Source organism: Neodiprion pinetum, chromosome 4 (assembly GCF_021155775.2).
Source record: "Neodiprion pinetum isolate iyNeoPine1 chromosome 4, iyNeoPine1.2, whole genome shotgun sequence".
Taxonomy (NCBI): Eukaryota; Metazoa; Arthropoda; class Insecta; order Hymenoptera; family Diprionidae; genus Neodiprion; species Neodiprion pinetum.
This window is the reverse complement of record NC_060235.2, coordinates 32351941-32371100: the sequence shown is the minus strand read 5'-3', so window position 1 is coordinate 32371100 and position 19160 is coordinate 32351941. Positions and strand designations below refer to the sequence as shown.

The 19160-nt window shown below is 45.3% G+C and overlaps 1 protein-coding gene across 7 annotated transcripts in view; it reads left to right on the top strand.

The window, feature by feature from the left end:
• LOC124216791 (protein trachealess) overlaps positions 1-19160 on the top strand; it is a 179049-nt gene that overhangs the window by 87648 nt on the left and 72241 nt on the right. Inside the window, exon 1 of one of the 7 annotated variants that reach the window (XM_046621755.2) lies at positions 6871-6947. The exons of the other annotated variants lie outside the window; for them this stretch is intronic. The gene's annotated coding sequence lies outside the window, so the exon portion shown is untranslated. Of the gene's footprint in view, positions 1-6870; positions 6948-19160 lie in introns of those variants that run through there. 7 annotated transcript variants of the gene reach the window in all.

Below are 19160 nucleotides of genomic sequence, written 5' to 3'. Positions count from 1 at the left end.
TCTCTCTCTCTCTCTCTCTCTCTCTCTCTGTCTCTATTTCTCTCTCTGAAGCGGCGAGCCTGGTCGTCTATTGCGTCGGACTCGTGGCACGTCGCACCGTATGGAATTGACGTGTACGTGGTTACGATACACATGTGTAATAACGCGTCTGTCGGTACGCCAACGAACCGATGAGAAGACCTCGAGTGTATGCCTCCTATGCCTTATGGTATTTCACAAACTCATAAATCTAGAAGCAAATAATGGCTCGGTGGGCACACTGCTCACAGCCAGATCGACTCTGTTGATTTAGCTGCGTTCAGGGGTCACTCGATCCCCTCTCTCCTCCCTCCAACCAACGTTTCATCTTCCCACCGTTTGCCCCAGCCTCTCTTCCTCCGAAAACGCTTCGGCTATCAATGTTCTTTATCGCACAGCCCCCTGCCGATTTCGACTTTCCATTTTCGCTGAAAAAAAATATTACAATCTGCATCATAAATTCGTAATCATTTGGTTCAACTATGACTCCACGAAAATGGAACTGTGACACAGTCGATACTGTTTACAGATTAAAGAAATTGCATTTTTCCCGGTAGTGTGCCAACGGTTTTCGTTTGAACACAGTGCAATTTTTGATTGAATTCAAAAATCTAAAATTCCAACGTCCCGTGCGACAAGCCGCCATCGAACATATCTCGTAATAAAATAATATCTTCAAATGATTCTCCGACAACATTATTATCGACATTCTCGGGGTCCTGAAGGAGCAGAAGCTACGCACTAGAGCTCAAAGAACAAGGCGGAACTGCATAAGCGGTGATTGAAGAGCGTGTCGACCCGGGTCGAATGCATATAAGTGCATAAGCGTTACCGGTGCGCAGCGTCTAGCTCTTTGCGTCTGGTAAACGCGTGTAATACCTGTGAGCTATTATTGTACCTACTCGTTGGGTACCTAGGCGTATAACACGCGAGTGGGCGCACACCGTCGAGCAAAGGAGCTCTAGTCCCATCGGGAGTTGTTTGATGAGTCTCTGGCCGCCGCCACTGCCAATATTTGTCATGCTCAAGCTTGGTTGCCCCGCAGCTTATGGTGGATCGCACACATGCGACAGTCGGGTACCTCGATACTTGCAGTGCGAGGGTAGGTACAGCTTCTTCAAGCCTGGTACGCACCTCTACACTGTGGGCCAATTCCACGCGACCATTCTCCGGTAATAGCTCTGCCTCTTTGCTGCCTACGGGTAGGCACTACCTTTTCATTGCTGTACCTTACTCGCCGTCGACGTGTAAACTAGCACTGTCGCAGAAATCTTCGTGGAATACCTTGAGATACGTCGAGATACGTCAGTGGAAGTGTGGCGCCACTACCTGAGCTGGTCGTACGTTATACGTTAGATTCGCAGGATGCATCGAGAGTTGTGGACAAGTGTTTTCATCGCACATACAGAATCAGTCGTGGATTGCGAATTGAAATTGTTGCAACCCGAGTGGTTTTTTTCGAGTACTAGTCTGAAGTTGGGTACAGCGTACCTTTGTGATACCAGTGTTGCAAAACACCTTGGAACTCGTGTACAAACTTGAAAATTCAAGGTTGTTGATCGTGCACCGTACGTTTACCGAGTAATCGCAGACTTCTTCAAAACCACTTTGGTAGAAAAATTTATATTTATTGGTAATGGTGGTTCAGTCGGTAATAATCAGTCGTATTTCAATATACAAGTGGCGAATGAGTAAATATTGGTTTGCTTTGCCACACCGTCATTCCCGGTCACAAATATGCCTAATACATGAAATCTATTGAATTTATACGTTCGTTCTACTCTTGCAATGTTTTACCGGTAAGTACTAAAGCTAATGGTCAGGTGACCAAACAGAAATTTCAAAAATCGACCCAATCTCTGCTTCCCAAACTCTCTGCACACTGAAATATGTGTTTTCAAACCCTTTCAAAACACTCCGGTTTTAGATGATCATTAGAAAACCAATCATCGAAGTTGTAATCAACCAAGTGACCTCGTATATCTCAGTGCAGCCCTTAAACGCACGTGGCACGAAAAAATTTCCTGCGTGAAACTGTTGAATCACGCTCAAATTTACAAAATTAAAAAGTGGAGCTTGTGCGCCTCGCTCCGCAGTCGAGACAAGCAAAGCGAAGTAAGGAAACGCAAATGTAAAGTAAAGTTAAGTAGAGTAGAGTAAAATTGCCAGTAAAACTAGTACGTTATTGCCTTGCTCTGCCTTGGCTTGCACCCCACCGCCCTTATAGTTACACCCTTACTTCCACCCCAACCGAGCTTAAGCTACAATGTGTAGTCTGCGAAACTTTACGACCTCGTCTCGGTACACGCGTGCATATATACTCGCCTATATACAGACGCTTATACGTTTACGACGAATAACGAAGCTCCAACAACGTCGCCGTCTGGATGCTGCGATTACCCGGGAGTAGATGGATCTTTTCTTCTGAATCCAACCGTTTCTACGTGGAAGGCGCAAAAACGTGACGCATGAAATAAATTTATCTGAATATTTGATGCGGATACGAGGTACTCGGGGCACAAAGTTTGAAAAAAGTGCACGCTTCATTGATCGATTCTCACGATGCTCAATGCGCACGTATTGCAGCGTTACTCACAATAAGTGCTATTGGTCAGGTAGAAAATATGAATGGAACATATAAATACAATTACCGCTTGGCATCTGTTAGATGGTAATCAAGTGTGAAGCTTTGTTTAGCCCACTGATTGTGAGTCGACAGTCCGTCGAGCCCCCACCGTGAGGATTCATCCACAGCCTCCCTTTCATACTCTCTCGACTATTTATGACTTGGTTTTGAAAGCGCGACCCTCGCCTTCTGATTCTCGTGATTTCAGTTTCAGGAACGTTTTCGGTTAGACGTTGAGGCACAGCTTCGTCACGGGCTTTGATCTAGATACAGAAAATTTATGAACCCAAAGTAGGCCATCGTTGTGAAAAAATAGCTTTGTGCTGTTTCTTTTCTATAACTGTATTAAACAGAAATAAAATCACTTCTTATACCTTGATGTTTACAAGTAATTGGAAGTTACTTCACCCGCTAAGGACCACGAACACGTTGACCAGCCTACATAACCATCTGACAAAATCTAATGATCACGGATTTTAGACATTGTTAGAGAGCTAATTCTCACGATTCTGCAGACTTTGAACCTAGGACGAGAATCCAGAAGTGTTTAAGGCAACATCAAAAAACGCGAGGACAATTCCCGCAGGGCACAGTCGAGATCCGACTCGCGAACCTCGCGGATGGCCGTGGACAGTGCAATTCTCGCTTGTTTTATCTCGCCTGGCAGAGTTAGTCAGTCCGCGAAGAGTTCACAACAGTCCACGAAGGCAGCAGGAGGCGGCTGTCTCTACGACCTACGGCGAACCGCTTCTCGGCTCGCTAACGTAGTTGTCAGCAGCGATAGGATCTACCGTGCCGCGGTCTCAGGTTACTTCTGCATCACAGGTCGACCGAGCCCGGGTCAACAGCGGAACTACGAATTCATTACAACGCACATCGCTTCTCTCTGAAACTCGCCTGGTTCCGCCGGAGGGTAGCTATAACGCCTCTCGGGTAGCTCGTTCTTTTTCCCTCAATAAATGTCCGTCGTGAAAATTTTGGTTCGATGATTGTGCTGTCCGTCAACGGTAATGATTCTCTTATTAAACTGCATCTCCCTACGTTATTCGAAAAAGAACTGCCCGACATCCCCGCTCATTTTATGGCATACCGAAAGCAAGTCTCACCGATTATTTGAATATTTGTAAAAGTTTATAGTTCATCGAGCAGACGATTATCCAGGTGGCCTGGAGGCTTCAGGGTGAAAAAAAATTCAGTTCTATGGAGGATGAATCGAAGCTCACCGAATACTTTTATCGTTTTTTTAGTAAAGTGGCGGCGGAAAGATAGAAAAAAAAGTAAAATGTCGAGGCAAGGTCGCGACCGGATCAAATCTTCTTACGTCGATCGAATGGTTCATTCTTGTCCCTAGACTAGACCCGGAGGAACGCGGCTGAGCCACCGGCTTTGTTACCCGGTTTTATAAAGGTTAGCAGCACTGTTGGCGTACCTACTGCGGTCCTGCAGGAGCGTTGACGGTGGATGGTTTATGTCGGATGTTGAACGGTGGATGGTGGAGCAGGCGGGCCGGTAGACGTCTTGCAAGAAAGCCGCGCTGCCATAAGAGGCTCCAACGTGTTTCCTGGTATGAGTCCGGTCCGGGTGATCAGTGAGTAGCGATCGGTGATCAGCAGCCAATCCCGATCATTTCTCTTCCTCTTTACCTCCGCTTCGGCCATCAACGAATCAATCCTCCCTGGTCCAGATTACCGCCGAGCGTGACGTTCCTGCACGGGCTAGCTTTGTCCTCATCTTGTGATCGGATTCAACGACGAGTTCTCTATCCGCTCGCGATATCCTAGTCGCCTGTCTCGCACGGATGTTACTTAACGTGTCATACCGTACCCAAAATTACACTCTCGCTTTCGCCTACCTCCTTCAGGATTCTTTACTCAGGACGTGGACGCAACGCTTCACCCCATTATGCATTGATCGTGATTATATTAATGCAGGATATGCGAAATGTGGAAAGTACTTGGACAAGTAATATTTTGTTCCACGGTTCGATTATTTCCACCAACTTTCTGCAACAACTGGCAATACAATTCATGGATACCGACCAGCGAAATTCGGCGCGTGAGAGAGCAGATTTGGATGCGGAGATGGGGGAGGTCCGGGGGTCGCGGTGAATCCGATGCCCCCACAACCGCAGGATGACCGCAGATGAGTTTTACGAGTTGGTTTGAGGCACGTCGCGGTGTTGGCGGTGGCGCGTCTCTACGACCCTTTACTGCAGCCCCGGGTTGAGCGGCGTTTGGAAAGGGCAGAGAGATGCCTTCGAGAGGGTTGTAATTGATTACGCCATTATTAATACTTGGACGCTTTATGGCGCGACCCGACTGCTTCATCAGCCTTACGAGATTTCAATTAGTGGTTCCCTGAGGCTGTCAACAGGCAGGAATCGCGGCGCTGCACTTCGAGAGGCTTTTTGCGCTCGATTCCTCGGTGTGAAACTTGAAAATGGCAAGAATAAATGGGGCGTGCCAACTGCTCCTGATCGTTACAGTTCGTCTGATTTCATTTCGTTCTCTTCCATTTCGTTCCATTTTACTTTATCTCCTTTTGCAGCAATCGAACAAGGGTATCAGTGCCTGATGTAAAGTACGATGTGCTTTTTCCCCCTTTTCTTTTGGTACCGTTGAGTTTTATACGGTATCGATTTTGAAATGGCGGAATATTATTTACCAGATGAAAAAGCTTCCGCATCGAAAAAATCTGACTACCAAGATGAAAAGGCGAAAGTTTCGCGAGAGCGACTTTGGCAACAGTAAATTTTTTACTTATTTTATTGGTTTCCCTTGCCCATCAGGACGATCCGCCGACGAGTTGAACCAAAGTAATGTCAACGAGTACTGAAATGCTGTCAATTAAAAGAAGTATAGGATCGTAAATAGCAAAATGCCAGATTTTACTGGCCTCTGGTTGCCGAGTTATACATAATGCATACCGTTCGCGTACCAAGTTGTCACGTAATCGTCTATCTCTTTGAAGAATCTCCCCATGGTGTAATAAATAAAACAGAGTGCTAATTTCAACAATTAACAGTTGGTAATTGATCGGCATTTTATAATCGATTATAATACCAATCGTGTCTGTTTTGTACAAATGTTTAAACCGAAGAAGAAATTTCTCCCAGTGTATATCCGAAGGTACAGTGCATATCGTGCGATGTGAGCGCGTTGAAAATTTAAAAGTGATTAATTCTCAACGCCTGAACGTTCGTAATTAATGGCGAGTGGTTAGCGTCATCGTTGTACGGCAAATCTCTATTGATTAATTGCAAATATCCACTCCAGCTGCCACGTATATAAAATACCGTATGTTCAAGTCTTCACCTCGAGATCAGTTATGTTCCTCCGACACTGTATTCGCACACTCATCAATATGCCTCTCTCTTTCTCTTTCCTCACCCAGTCACATCTGTGTTCGATATCTTCAGCCATAAACGAATATTCGCAGAGAGCTGCGGACAAGAGCTGCGGGGCGAAACGAGACGCGGAGAAAATTGAAACTCGGTGTTGAAAGAGCGGCGAGGGATTTGATATGTGCAGAGGAGAGGAGATGAGATGAGATGTGCTTCGTGGATGAAACGAAGCGAGTGGTGTTAATTAAGACAACACTCGCCTCGCTATCGTGCACACTGTGTGTGAATGCATATGTACATTATGAATACCAGTCATGCCGGGGCATAAGAGATCAAATCGTAAGTTCGGTTGGCACGATAGCACGGATAGGTTCGAACGCCAAAGTCAACGGCTCGGCTTTACGTGTACGCGTGCTATACATATAGGAGTGAGTGAGTCCTAATCGTGGGAATAGAAAGGCGATCGGCCTTCTCAGAGCCAAGTTGTCCACAGAGATTGTACGTGTGGGTTACACACGCATTAGATCGGAGGCTTGTACCCGCTGCACGAGGGAGATAAACCGAAGCGTCGCATCGTCGCCAGTAATTTGACGAGCGCCGCGACGCTGATTGGCCCTGACTGAGTGAGCTCTTTGTATCGAAATTCACGCGGCTGGTCTGCCCGCGATCTGCGGGGCTGCGAGTTATCAATCAACCTGTAACTCTTCGTGGCCTACACATAAATATGATCCGTCTCAAGTACCGCGTCTAAGACACGCTCGTACTCCGCAGTGTTTATTTCGAGTGTAAACAGAGCGCGCGCTTCGTACCGGCGATGCCGAGGAGATCCCAGATCTCGGGGGAATCTACGAGAGTAAATGTCCGCGTATTATACCCAGTGACATCGGGGTTTTCGTTCAGCCATGGATACCAATCAAAGCACCAGTGAGCTGTTCCAGTCTTGGATGGCAATTCCTGCCTGTAAGTGCAAAATTTTAATCATATGTTAATTTACTGTCCGTCCTTTTATTTCCCGGAAGCTCGAAGGCCAGGCCCGTGAGTATAGGAAGATCGGTTGAATCCCAGGCGAAAACTGCAACGAGGATTATACAGAGTACGCGCGTGATAGATACTTGGCTGGAAAAAGTTGCGGAAGAGAGTTCTCACGTTGTCGGGAAAAAGCTTAGAGGGCCTACGGCGTATACCGTTCAAGTCCTGTAATGGGCGAAAAAGAAGGTATATACTGTAGGTAACTTATATCTTACCGCCTCGAGATACAATCTCAGACGCGCCGAATTAACATGCGTAATTAAAATAACCATAACTTGTCGAAGCAGCTGTTAACGGCTCATTAAATCGAAAGAGTTGCTGTTTAAAGACTGCGGGCAGGTATGTGACGAGATTCGAGTCAGCTGATGATGCGGTACCTGCACACTTACAGACGTTACCCACGTGATCCTACCGTTTATCTGTAACCTGCAGTAGACCGCTCGGTATCTAATTTTAATCTCTGTACCTTCATCCAATTAGCGTTGAGCAACGATTGAATGATTAGACATCGCGGGCCTGCATTCAATCGATCAACGCTTGGCACATAACCGTTTGGGCCTCTAAATCATTCGTTAAACGTCACTTTTATCTGAAATTGCAGTAATTGTACGTACGTGCCTGTCATGCTAAATTATTCAAATTCATAAGAACAAACACCTACTTAGATGTAAACATTTTTTCTACGTTTCACAGATTTGCCAAATACAAATACAAGTCCCACATATCTTTACTTTCGGGCTGTCTTATAACCGCGTCTGTATTTTTGTTGGATAACGAAGTTTTTTGTGCCGAGTTGATGAATCGGCTGAAATAAAATAACGTTCGCCTGATATTTTCCTATTAACTCTCACATACTTTGCGCACAACGGCACACTTACATAACAGGTGGAACGAAATTTTTATTTTTATACGCATACCTATTTAATGCACAGTCAGAAGGCAGGCTGTGTAATTTCTTATAAAACTTGCGATTCTCTCTTGATTGCACGCATTTGTGCAAGATTTATATCGGCTAACTCGAAATAACATTATTTTGAAGACATTTGACGATGACGTACAGATGTCCGATGGTCATGGTAACTTCTTTTTACACATGACCTTGATTTACCGTCCGATGCATGTTAGCCGAAGAATACAACCCCCGCGCGTGACCTGGCAACGTTTGCATTATTTTTTGGTAATAAACTTTCTCGTGGATCTCTGGAGCATATCGGACCCCCTTGACAGCCGAGCTCGTGATCTGAACCCGCTTCGCGCTTGTCACGTTGAATAGGTGTCTATACCTCGTTTCCTATCGCTTCCCGACGACAAAACAACGCGAACAACGACGTGGATGGTATCTCAACACCCGGATCGTTCGAATGTCTGGCCGAACTATAACGGTCTTTTCCTACTGAAAACGTAGCAAGAAACCGCGGGTGACCACTTTTTGCTCAAGTAGGTAGTACACCATTGCACGGAACTTACTTAGGTACGGTTTACACGTACATAACGCGTGTTGGTATGCGTACGTATGTACCGGAGCATGGCGCGACATGTCTTCACGGTAGAAATGAAAATTTTCGACCAGCGGTGCCGTGGCTTGTCCTGTTTTTATTGTTCCTTCAAATTAAGTTTTCAAATCGTGAGATGTTATACCAAGAGTGAGAGAGAGAGAGAGAGAGAGAGAGAGAGATAGAGAGTCTTGCCCAGCGGGAATCACTTGTGAATAAAAGCGATGCGTGTAGGTGAAACGAAAGGTCAGATGTAATTAGTGAGGCTGCTTTTCGTTCACACCGGGTACAAAATACTGAAACGTACCCAGATTCGTAGCTTCTTTTCAAAACGGATTTAAATCGTAGCCGCGCCTCTGAATTCAAGATTACCTCGTCCCTCGGAACATCGCTTATTGAAATAAACAAAATATATTCAATAAAATTTTAAACGCCTGTCATACACATCGTAATTAATTATGATATCCGTGGCGGAAGCAATTATTGCTGCTTTTATGACTCGCCGTTCGTATTATTATACCGCTGTACATCGCACCGTATCGCATCGTCGGGACACGGATAAATATTTTTTACTTCCTGGTTGGATGTTGCAAAACCAAGATGTTCAAGTTTACCTGTTGTGAAAAAAAAAGTATTGAATTTAGAATTCGTTCCTATAGATATCTCAGCGAGCTCCTCATTCGTGAATATTCCAATATTACGATTAGCGCTGAAATAAATGAGCGAGTCAAACTAGCAAAACAATAATTGTGAAAAAAAAGAAAACAACGAACGATTGGAGTGTATTCGTACGTAGCAGGAAAGAGGGATCGTTAATTGTACCGATAACGAGCAATGTCTTCTCGTTGTCGAGTTATAGAACACCGTCGAACAGTTAAGCTTCGATTTCTATACACTTTATTTTCAGAACGGTATTAAAGCTTATTAACTACTAATGAGACCCGCGCTTTCACCCGTCGTCACTTTCCATAACTTCACCCTTAGGTATGTGCGAACCCAGGTATCCGGGTGCCCACTCTTTCACATTTTTGTTAGTAATTGTCTGAAAATTTTTATTTGATTTAAGCTACCTGATCCTCGTGATTCAACTTGTTGAAAAGCTATTTCCATATTACAACATTGAAAAATAATTCTTTAACCATAAAAATATGGGGGTTGAAAACGTGTAGTCACGGGGAGCACCCGAGTACCCGCTTATAGATGAAAAATGATTTAGTCACGTGGAAATAAGTTTTAATATTGCTAAATGTTTTAGTAACATAATACACGTTAATAAAAAAATTAAGAAAGCCATGCTACGCTACTACCATTGCCATTAACATTTCGAATATCTGCGCTCGGAATCCTTGCTCCGATTTTCCTTTACGCGACCGAACTGTTTTACAAGTCTTGAATGTTTATTTGATAAAGTAACTCGATTTTGGATGGCTTCGTTCACATTCGCAATTGAAAAATAATAAAAATTAGTGACGGATACGTGGGTACCCATTGCTCACTAATGTTGTGAAAGCTGAGTGCGCACATAAGGGTTAAAGGGAACTAACGTGAGTATATCAAACAGAATTGATGCTTTGGTTGAAAATGTCATAACGAATCTTTGGAAGCTCGAGTATTTGTTTTCGATGTCTGAAATTAGCAATTCACAATGCCTTGAATGAGATCAATCAATCAGACGATACAGCAGGTGTAAAATATCGGTAATGAGTATTCGTGTTACACGTTTTACACGGAAAACTTTAGTTACCGTCGTCATTATGCCTCGTGCCTGCCCACGCGCTTGTATCACTAATTATATACACGATCTGGAGGAGGGCTCAATGGCGTTCGAAGCAAATCGTTCTTACGGGTAATAGATTGATCCAATTTTTCTTGAAACTAATATATCGAGGAGAACGTGTATCAGGGCTATTGTTGAGGAGTCCGATAAGAGCGGGAAAAGTCGGTACCAATGAGGGTCAACCCGAGAACTGAGCAGTAGCGGGGACTTGGACCCGTTCAGATCCTATGGTGCACATAAGTGATTACCGCCATTAATAGTTGTTTCTTAGCCGTACGAAGGGAAAGAAATACAGAACGAGGTAATAACGCAGAAGTGGTGGGAGTGAGAGGGGCCAAGAGGAAACGGTGCGGGAAAGAACACGTAACGCGTTCTTACAGCCCGAGCTATGCATATTATTATCAAGCCTATCCGACTAATGACGGTCCGATCATCCCGCTTGTTTATGGCCGCGGTTTGCCCGCGATCCGGCCTTCGTAATTAATTTAACCCGACGCCGGATCTCTCCTCGTTCCGCCCCCTGCCGCCACCCCTCGAAAGCCACCGGCTGAAGCCGATGCCCCCCCTCGTTCTCGCCTCGATTCCCCTTTGGCTGCGGCCACTTTAGCCTCCCGTACGTTTAGATACAACTGCGAAGAGGACGTCTTTAGATACCTAATCAAATATCAGAATGCAAATTCGACACGTTTTTTACCCCGCCTGCACGACTACGACACGCTCAATGCAAACACGCGGTGTGCTCAAATGATCGATTCTGACTGATATAAATAAGCCTGGCTAGACGTAAATTAGTTGCGACTTCACGTCGAGCTGAAATTAAGCCCCGCATTCAACGGGTCGAAGTATTCCTACTGAGAGCCACAAGAGCCGGGAAACGTGACGGGGATTGTTGGCATTGCGCATCAGTTACGGTTCCCTTTAGTCATATTTCACCTTTTGTCGAGGCTCAGCATCAACTGCCCCGCACGAGAAATTCTAATTTTGCGGATTCGCTGCTGTCGACTAGGCGACAATGGGCCCAGCGCGATACCAGTTCCGGGTAAACCAGGCCCGCGTCTCGATCACCTGCGGAGGTTTTGATCCCAACCTTAACGAGGGTCTCGTCCGACGCCCCACAGATTTGGAGCGAAATCATTTGGTTTCCGTCTAACAATTCAAGCGGTGAAAAAAATATTCCGTCATCATTTGCAGCCGATGCACAGCACGCGGTACGCCGCACAGACGCTAATGAGATTGACGCTCGTAATTGGAATATCGCAGTTAATTTCAATCGCATCTTGAATCGATGAAAAACCAGTCCGACCAGCGAGTCTAACTTATACGTGACTCACCGCAAGGTCGGGGTTTAACACCGCAGTTCGGATTTGCGGCTAGCTCTATAAAGTGCAAGTTCCTCGCAGCGAACTACGGCGGAATAAGTAATTCTTCTTCCGGAATACTCGTTTAGCGAGGCGCCCCGTGAGTGGTGGTCTCGCCGATGACCGACCCCCAGGAAGCGCGTGCGCGCCACGCCGCCCTCGAGTCGTGACGTCATAAAGCAACTGGATCGACCGCCAATACGACGGACGCTGGGCGGCGCATACTGATTAGAATAAAGGCGAACAGCAGCTGTGGCCGATAGCCCAAGTCTCGCACGGTGGAAGCGCGCATCCTGCTGCCAGGTGAACTAGAACAACCCTTAACTGCCACCCCTTATTCAATTAGTCGAAGAAGATTGCTTGTTCGACTCTCTTATTCGTCTTGCAGACATTTCTTTCAGCTTCCAGACGGTTTTTAATTTTTCATAATGTTTCGCCAAGAGTCGGATTCACGTTTTTCGATGTTAAGTGGGTCGCTAGGCTGCTGGTATATAAATGCCCCACTTGGCATCATGACCGGGGGAGGCAATTTTGGAGTGAGTCGACACGCATCTCGTCGAGGGAGAAAAGATCCTGCGTAAACGACCGTTCTACGTAAAAGACGTAGTCCAGTGGGCAAACAACGGACAAAATAATCTTAGGTGCCAGGGTGAAAATTGACTAAATTAAATGAAAAAATGTTGCGATTGTCTGCTTGACGCTGATGAAAAGAAAAGTGTTTAGTCACAATTACTTAAGCTGCAGCCAAGTCAGAACCGCGACGAATTTTCAAATGGCTTAGGAGGCAGCTCATCGTTTGACACATTATAAAGTGCATCTTGTATTCAGTGGCTCGGGTTATCTCTAATCCAGGTGTAAATTCCCCAAGCTTAAAAGTCAGGGTGGATGTTAGGAAAAGGGAGTAGCCTAGAGCTTAAGGAGAATGTTATAGTTGTTGGAACAAGGAACGTGGACCGCGGAACAAGGCACATTAGCGAAAACTTCGTTCGCCTTATAACTTGGACTCCTAAGAAGACGCGTGACTTACCGAGTGGCCCTGCGTGTCGCGGGGTGTATAACAACTCTTGTGCAGCGCGTAAAAGCCCACGTAATCACCGTTTAATTGGACTTTATAGTAATTTTACGGGCTGGCATAGCCTGATAAACTGCCTATAAATCCATTTTATTACTATCCAACGGATAGCTCGCGCCCAACTGCAGATGCAGTGAAATGTAGGTGAGCAGGTAGCCAATGGTCAACAGCTACTACCTGGCGACTGAAAACCACTCTTGTTCCCTTACCAATAAATATACACTTACACACTGTTTACACGAACCACTGACGACACGCTGCGATACTAACGACGTTTTGTAACACATGCCAAAACCTGTCGTACAAGTGAAACTGTGTCACTCACCGTGCTGAACAAGGAAATATATCGCTGTTGTACATTATTGGACGAACGATGTATTTGTAAAGTGGGCTTCGTCCCGGCTTATACCTTGCAATATTATCGGATGCTGTAGTCGTTGAGAGGGAGATGCTTGAACGAACTGTAGGTATATTATGAAATATATCTATAAAATGCTGTATAAATTCCGAAACTTCTCAGACTCTTGTTAACTTTTATCTTCGACTCCAGAAACGTCGTGTAATTCTTATTCAAAATACTTCTTCCCGCGCTTGAGTTACGGCGAAAGATTGCCAAGATATACATTTGTCTTATTATAATTTATATTCCGGATAACGTGCCAGCGTGAGGCAGGTCAGGCACGAATCAGCTCGGAGCATAGAATGCAGATATCGCTTCTCCAAACACGGCTTTTCACTCAGCCTCCAGCGACCGAGAAAGCTGCAGTCCCAAGAACCTCCTCTTCGCTCGAGGCGACGACGTTATAGTTAATTAGCCGTTGAATCGGAATACGCGCAACTTTGCGCTAGTATCAGACTCACTTCTGCAAAGGGATAAGATCGCCAAGGCCCTGAACTGATATCCATAAAAATTCACAAAAAACTTGGTTCCTTACAGGCAATTCTCTTCCGCGCCTGGTCGCGAAATTATGAATCTAATCTATCCGCCAAACGGTCATAAATTTTTACTTTTATGCTATTAAAGGCAGGCTTGCCCTACGCGCGCAGCAGGTATAACCGCTCACGCCTTAGCATTATTATTTATCACGAAAGCTCGCGCCGCGCACATACGTGATGCATATGCGGGCTCAACGCTCCTCAACTCGCGGCAGACTTTGCTCCTCAGCAATCCTCTTTGCGCGTTGGCAAACGTGGGCATAAGCATAAGGTAGTAAGAACCGGAGAAGATGTGACGGTACGACTCCCAGTGGAGTGATTTCGTAATGAACCCGAGACTCCTGGACCACCGTATATACCCACCCTCTCCCTAGCCTTCTCCCTTGGCGCGCACATTACTAGATTAGATGGAGTCATGGACTAAGTGCAGCGGGTCCTTTGGAATTTCGATATGAGGATGTGTACCTACCTAACTGTCTTTTTGCGCGGGCGTCGAGTGTGGAATTTGCCAAGAACTTAGCGACGTGACATCATTACATCCATTCCCGGACCACTCGTAACGGTTCAATGTATGCACTGATCCACCGGTGCCGGATATACTGCGCACTTGATTCCTCATTTATACCTGGTCAATTGACTTGTCGTTTGTTTTCTTCTCTTCTGTTCCAGGTAAGAATTTCATCAGAACATTCCTATCTTTGCATGTCGTGGTTCGTGAGTATAACCTCAGCTTTTGATCTACGTATACAACTTGTTCGAATTTCCATGAACCTCGACAATTTTGCATGCGCCGATTACTCTTCGAAAACAGGCGAAAATAAATCTCTGCAGAAATTGCATCGGGGATATGTTTACCAAAGGGGGAAATTGGCGACGTGTAACAGACGAACGTAACGTCGAGTCCTCCGCGAGCGATTACAGTGGGCGTGTTCGGGTCTCGACGTCGGCGTCGCCTCGGACACGCTGTCTCTTCTTGCACATTTCTGCCGGTGTAAAGCAACGCCGGTCGCGGGCCGAGTTCGTTCACGGTGTGATTGCCGGATCGCTGGTAGGATTGCTCCTCGGATGAACCTAATTGGACACATGGCGTACGAACCTTGGCCAAACGTACGTGAAGGCTCGTCTCGAGTAATTTTCCACCTTTCAAACTTCTATATTCACCCCGCATACGTGTGCCTAATGTACAGTTATACTTGTAGCCGCACCGAAACACGTATCTTGTATACCGACGTCTTCGGGCTCACGCATTACCTGCGAAACTCTGTACATCCACTATGGCTCAAAGATGAACAAAAAAACCGCGGTAACGAGATTCTGGTAAACGTAAGTGCGATTCAAACTTCAATAGCGCCTGCACTTCCGTCTAACGACCAGGGTCTATCTCTGTGATCAAGACTTGCCGACTCCCAGTGATCAAGCTGCTTTTTCAGCCACTTTTCTTTGCACACTAAAGTACCTGTAAGTCGTTTTGCCACTTCGAAATTGCATGAATTGCAATAAAAGAAGGTCACGCGTGAAATTCTGTAACGGGAAATTAGTAAAGTTTGCAATCGCGATCGGATTGGGGCACGCGGAGAGACGTTCAGAATCAAGGCATCCCAGGTGGAGCTGCGATGATTTGCAGCTCGGACCGCGGTAACTTGAGACGACCTTACAACGCACCGCATGAGGGGAAGGTGGACAGGTAGATAGGTAACGCGAGCAGGGCTGACTTATTACCTAAAACCGTCAGTGGGGTGGAATGGTACCCGCCCACACGAAGAGCCGGATGGACACGGACACACGTGTGTAAGACTCCGGATGGATAGTCGGTCGAGGCTGAACCTGGCGCACCCGCCTGCCGCCCGCCGTCCCTGTAATCACAATTGAAGGCTATTTTCTCACCGGACTGATGATGTGCTCCGAAGATGCCCACCACCGCTGCACCGGCTCAGCTCTCGCCTCGGTCCTTTCGGCGTCTCTCTGCTCTCGGGTTCCACGGCCACCATAGAAACGGGCTATACTGCAGTTGTGGTGGTCGTGGCCAGCAGAAAATAAGTATAGGAGATGATGGACGCCACGAGTAATTCCCTCTAATAATTGAAATATACCCGCGCGACCGCTTGGCCCTGCCGTCCCGTATCCGCTCAACCTGCACACATCGAGGTGTACCTTTAAAATATGTATCCTCCTCCGTATACCTGCGGAGATGCACGGCGCGGCTCACACTGCCGTATCGAGGACATGTCTGGATCTCCGCTTCAATCGTTGCTGAAATTTGCAGCATTTTATCTTCGCGACTATCCCGGAAGTTAATCCACGATGCGTACTTGCGTCTAATTGTAAGTCGACAGATAAATAATTCATCAGTAATGAAACCGGACCGATAACCTGTTTAAATCTTTTCTGTTTCAACGATGAATACCCTTTGGATCAAATTCTTTCGTCACAGTTTGCGGTTATGCTAGAAAGAGGCTGAACGAGGAAGTGCGTCCGCGTCACGATAGTGGGGGTAGTACAGTAAGGGTCGTTTGGGGCGGTTTGGGATAAGCCAACGAAGTGAGTCACTTGTCCGAAAGTTAGAACCTTTGGAAGATCTTACATCGTAAAGTGTTAGCTATACTTGATCTCTCAATTTCCCTGAGGAAAAAAAATTCTCCGGGTTGTAAATAAATTGTAAGTTGATATCTTGCGCAAGACTTGACGAGTAATATAAATATTATATAATTCGATTATTATTCACGTTTTGCTATGGCGCTGATGTGTTTTTTTTTTTTTTCGTTAGAAATTAAATTACTCCAATAGCTACTAGAATCGTCGGCCTGTGCATAGATAGGTAAAATCCCGGCCGTCTTAGCCTTCTTTGCGTAACGTACGCGATGATCGTAATCGAGATTGAGTATCACTCGGGAGAAGACTGCAGAATTAGAATCCCTGAGGTAATTAATTTTCATAAATTGCAGGACCAATTTCTCTCAGGATGCCAGTATACCCATAATTATCTGAAGAATTTTAAGCCATAGTGAAAGTCGTAATAATTCACTTCTCGTGCAGTACATACACCTAAGTAGTGCAGCAATCATCTATATTATACGTTCGTTCATCCGTATAGGAGTAGAATTCTCACATGGTGCAGATAATGGTTGCCGCTTCGATAATGCTTTTATTAATCGCGAAATTCTTGGATCATCCACTTCGCCTAATCGGCTATAAATGGGCACGTCGTATGATTGGGCTAATATCGTCTACCTCGTAAAATTTTTCCGCCAAAAGTCTACGACGTGACGTGACCGATTATAGAGCCCAGGTCGGGGTGAAATGGCACAAAAAAAAAAAACGTATCGAATAGTGGGAGCAGCAAACGATTTAATCATTGCTACATCAGCTTCATTATCAATCATTCATTTCCAACAATTATTGCACTTATTTCTCGATACCGAGATACTCGTACTACACAAGATGAAATTCTGAAGATCAGTATAATTAGAGGGTGTTTCTTCGTAGGTGTCAACAATTCCAGACATGTAACAATCACTTCAGGTGGACGGACATTAGAAAACGGGTTGAAAACTCCTACGCCCTCTGTAGGCGGTCCGGAACCTCGGGAACATCTGATTAGAAACTTAGTTTAATATCGTGTAAACACATTGAAACATGCGTTCTATTATTCCAAGTCTAGCTTTTAATTAGTTTGCCGGTATCGATAGGCCGAAGCGGGGGGTGAACGCGCCACCGTGGGCGCACCTGTTCGCCGTTCAAGGAGCCCCGCGCCCACGTGAACCTCGGTTCACACGCATAACCTCCGGTAAATCACCCGGCCACGGTCAGCACCAATAATAAGCATCCGTACAACCTTATAACCTTTTGACGATAGATTTAGATGCTCCCAAGATACGGGCGGGTTTATTAATACGGTTCTCCCTCTCTCTTCGGCTCGCTGCATCCATCGCCCTGCCTGGCTGCACCAGCATCCCGTGCCCCTTACTCCTGCATCTCCTCTTTTCGCTTCTCAATTAAAACCCTTTCCTTGCCAGCAAGGATATTAACCTGCGCGTTGAACGCACCGGCTGAACTGACTACCACGCGGCTCGTAGGGCGCGAGAAATTAAGTTTCAAACAACTTCAGTGATCGTACAAACAAAAACAGAAATCTTAAATTCACCAAATATGACCACGAAAGATTTCGAAAGAAATATTTTGTTAATTCATATAATTGGAGTTTCACTTGATATCATAAATTTTGGTTCTGACCATTTGATTGTGAACTCAAATGAAAAATCACTGAATCAAAAAGGGTTTAATTTTTTTTCCGCCATATTTAGTGAATTCAACAAATCCTTTCTTTCTTTGCACGCCAAAAAACGATCCATTTGGCAACCCTGCATTTTCAGACGTGACCTGAAGGATTCATAGCACAAGTCCACTGTAACAATTTCAAAATATTACGAATAGTTAGCTATACGGTGTACAACTGCGAAGAAGAACAAACGTAATTCAGCAATGAAGAAATTGTTAATCTCTAATACCGCAGGACGTTTCTCGTTTTCTTACACTTGTAACTATTTAATATGCATAACTAGACTGATTGCCAGTACTCATGAATACGTTTATAGGCAGCTATGTATATACATATATATACACATACCTGCATCCTCGCACTAAATTTAATTGTTTATAATTAATTCTGTTAAGAATCGAGGGGCGCGTTCTTCGGCACGGCAGATAAATTTCCCATCGACTCGCGCAGGATCCAATGTCTTTGCACTCATTCAATGAAGCCACCATATTCATATTTTTACGGGAGGTGTATAATTTGGCCCCATAAAATAACAGGCTCCCCATTCCTCCCCCTACTCCCGTATCTTGAACCTCTGCGGTCGGAGGAACCCGGGTCGAACCTCGATCACTGACCACCACGCTGACCAAGTCCGAAACTGACCACACGTATAATGCACATCCAGCTCATATATTATTTCTTATACAGATTCGAACATTCAGCCGTAACATTTGAAAATTATTTTTTTCGCATGTTATTATTATAATTCATAAAACCATGTTCTGCGCTCTTTCCAGTTGCATGAAATTCAGCCACTGGCTACCGGTGTCTTCTTTTTCTTTTTGCTGCCGTCACCTTATTTGAATGTACATACATACCTCACTCGAAACAATGACAAATAAAGTAGGCATATAGGGATGGTATATAAGAGAGACAAATTGCCCCGATGTTCTTCACCGAGAATAATAGAGGGAAATTCTTCCTTGTCGCTTTACTCTTAGTCTTCGGCTCTCTGCCAGCTTACTTCTCTTCTTCTTCCTCTTCTTCTTCTTCTTCAGTTGCATCTCGCCTCTCTTTGTTTCTCTCGACGTATAATTTCACACTGGTTATTACGTGTGCGCATGCGACATATTTTGCATACTCCACCGTATTATACACGGGGATTTGTCGAGAACCTTTTCAGTCGAAGCATTTGGCTGTGACTGCTGACAGCCGAACAATCGGGAGAGCCGGGCAACCAGGCAACGAAGAAA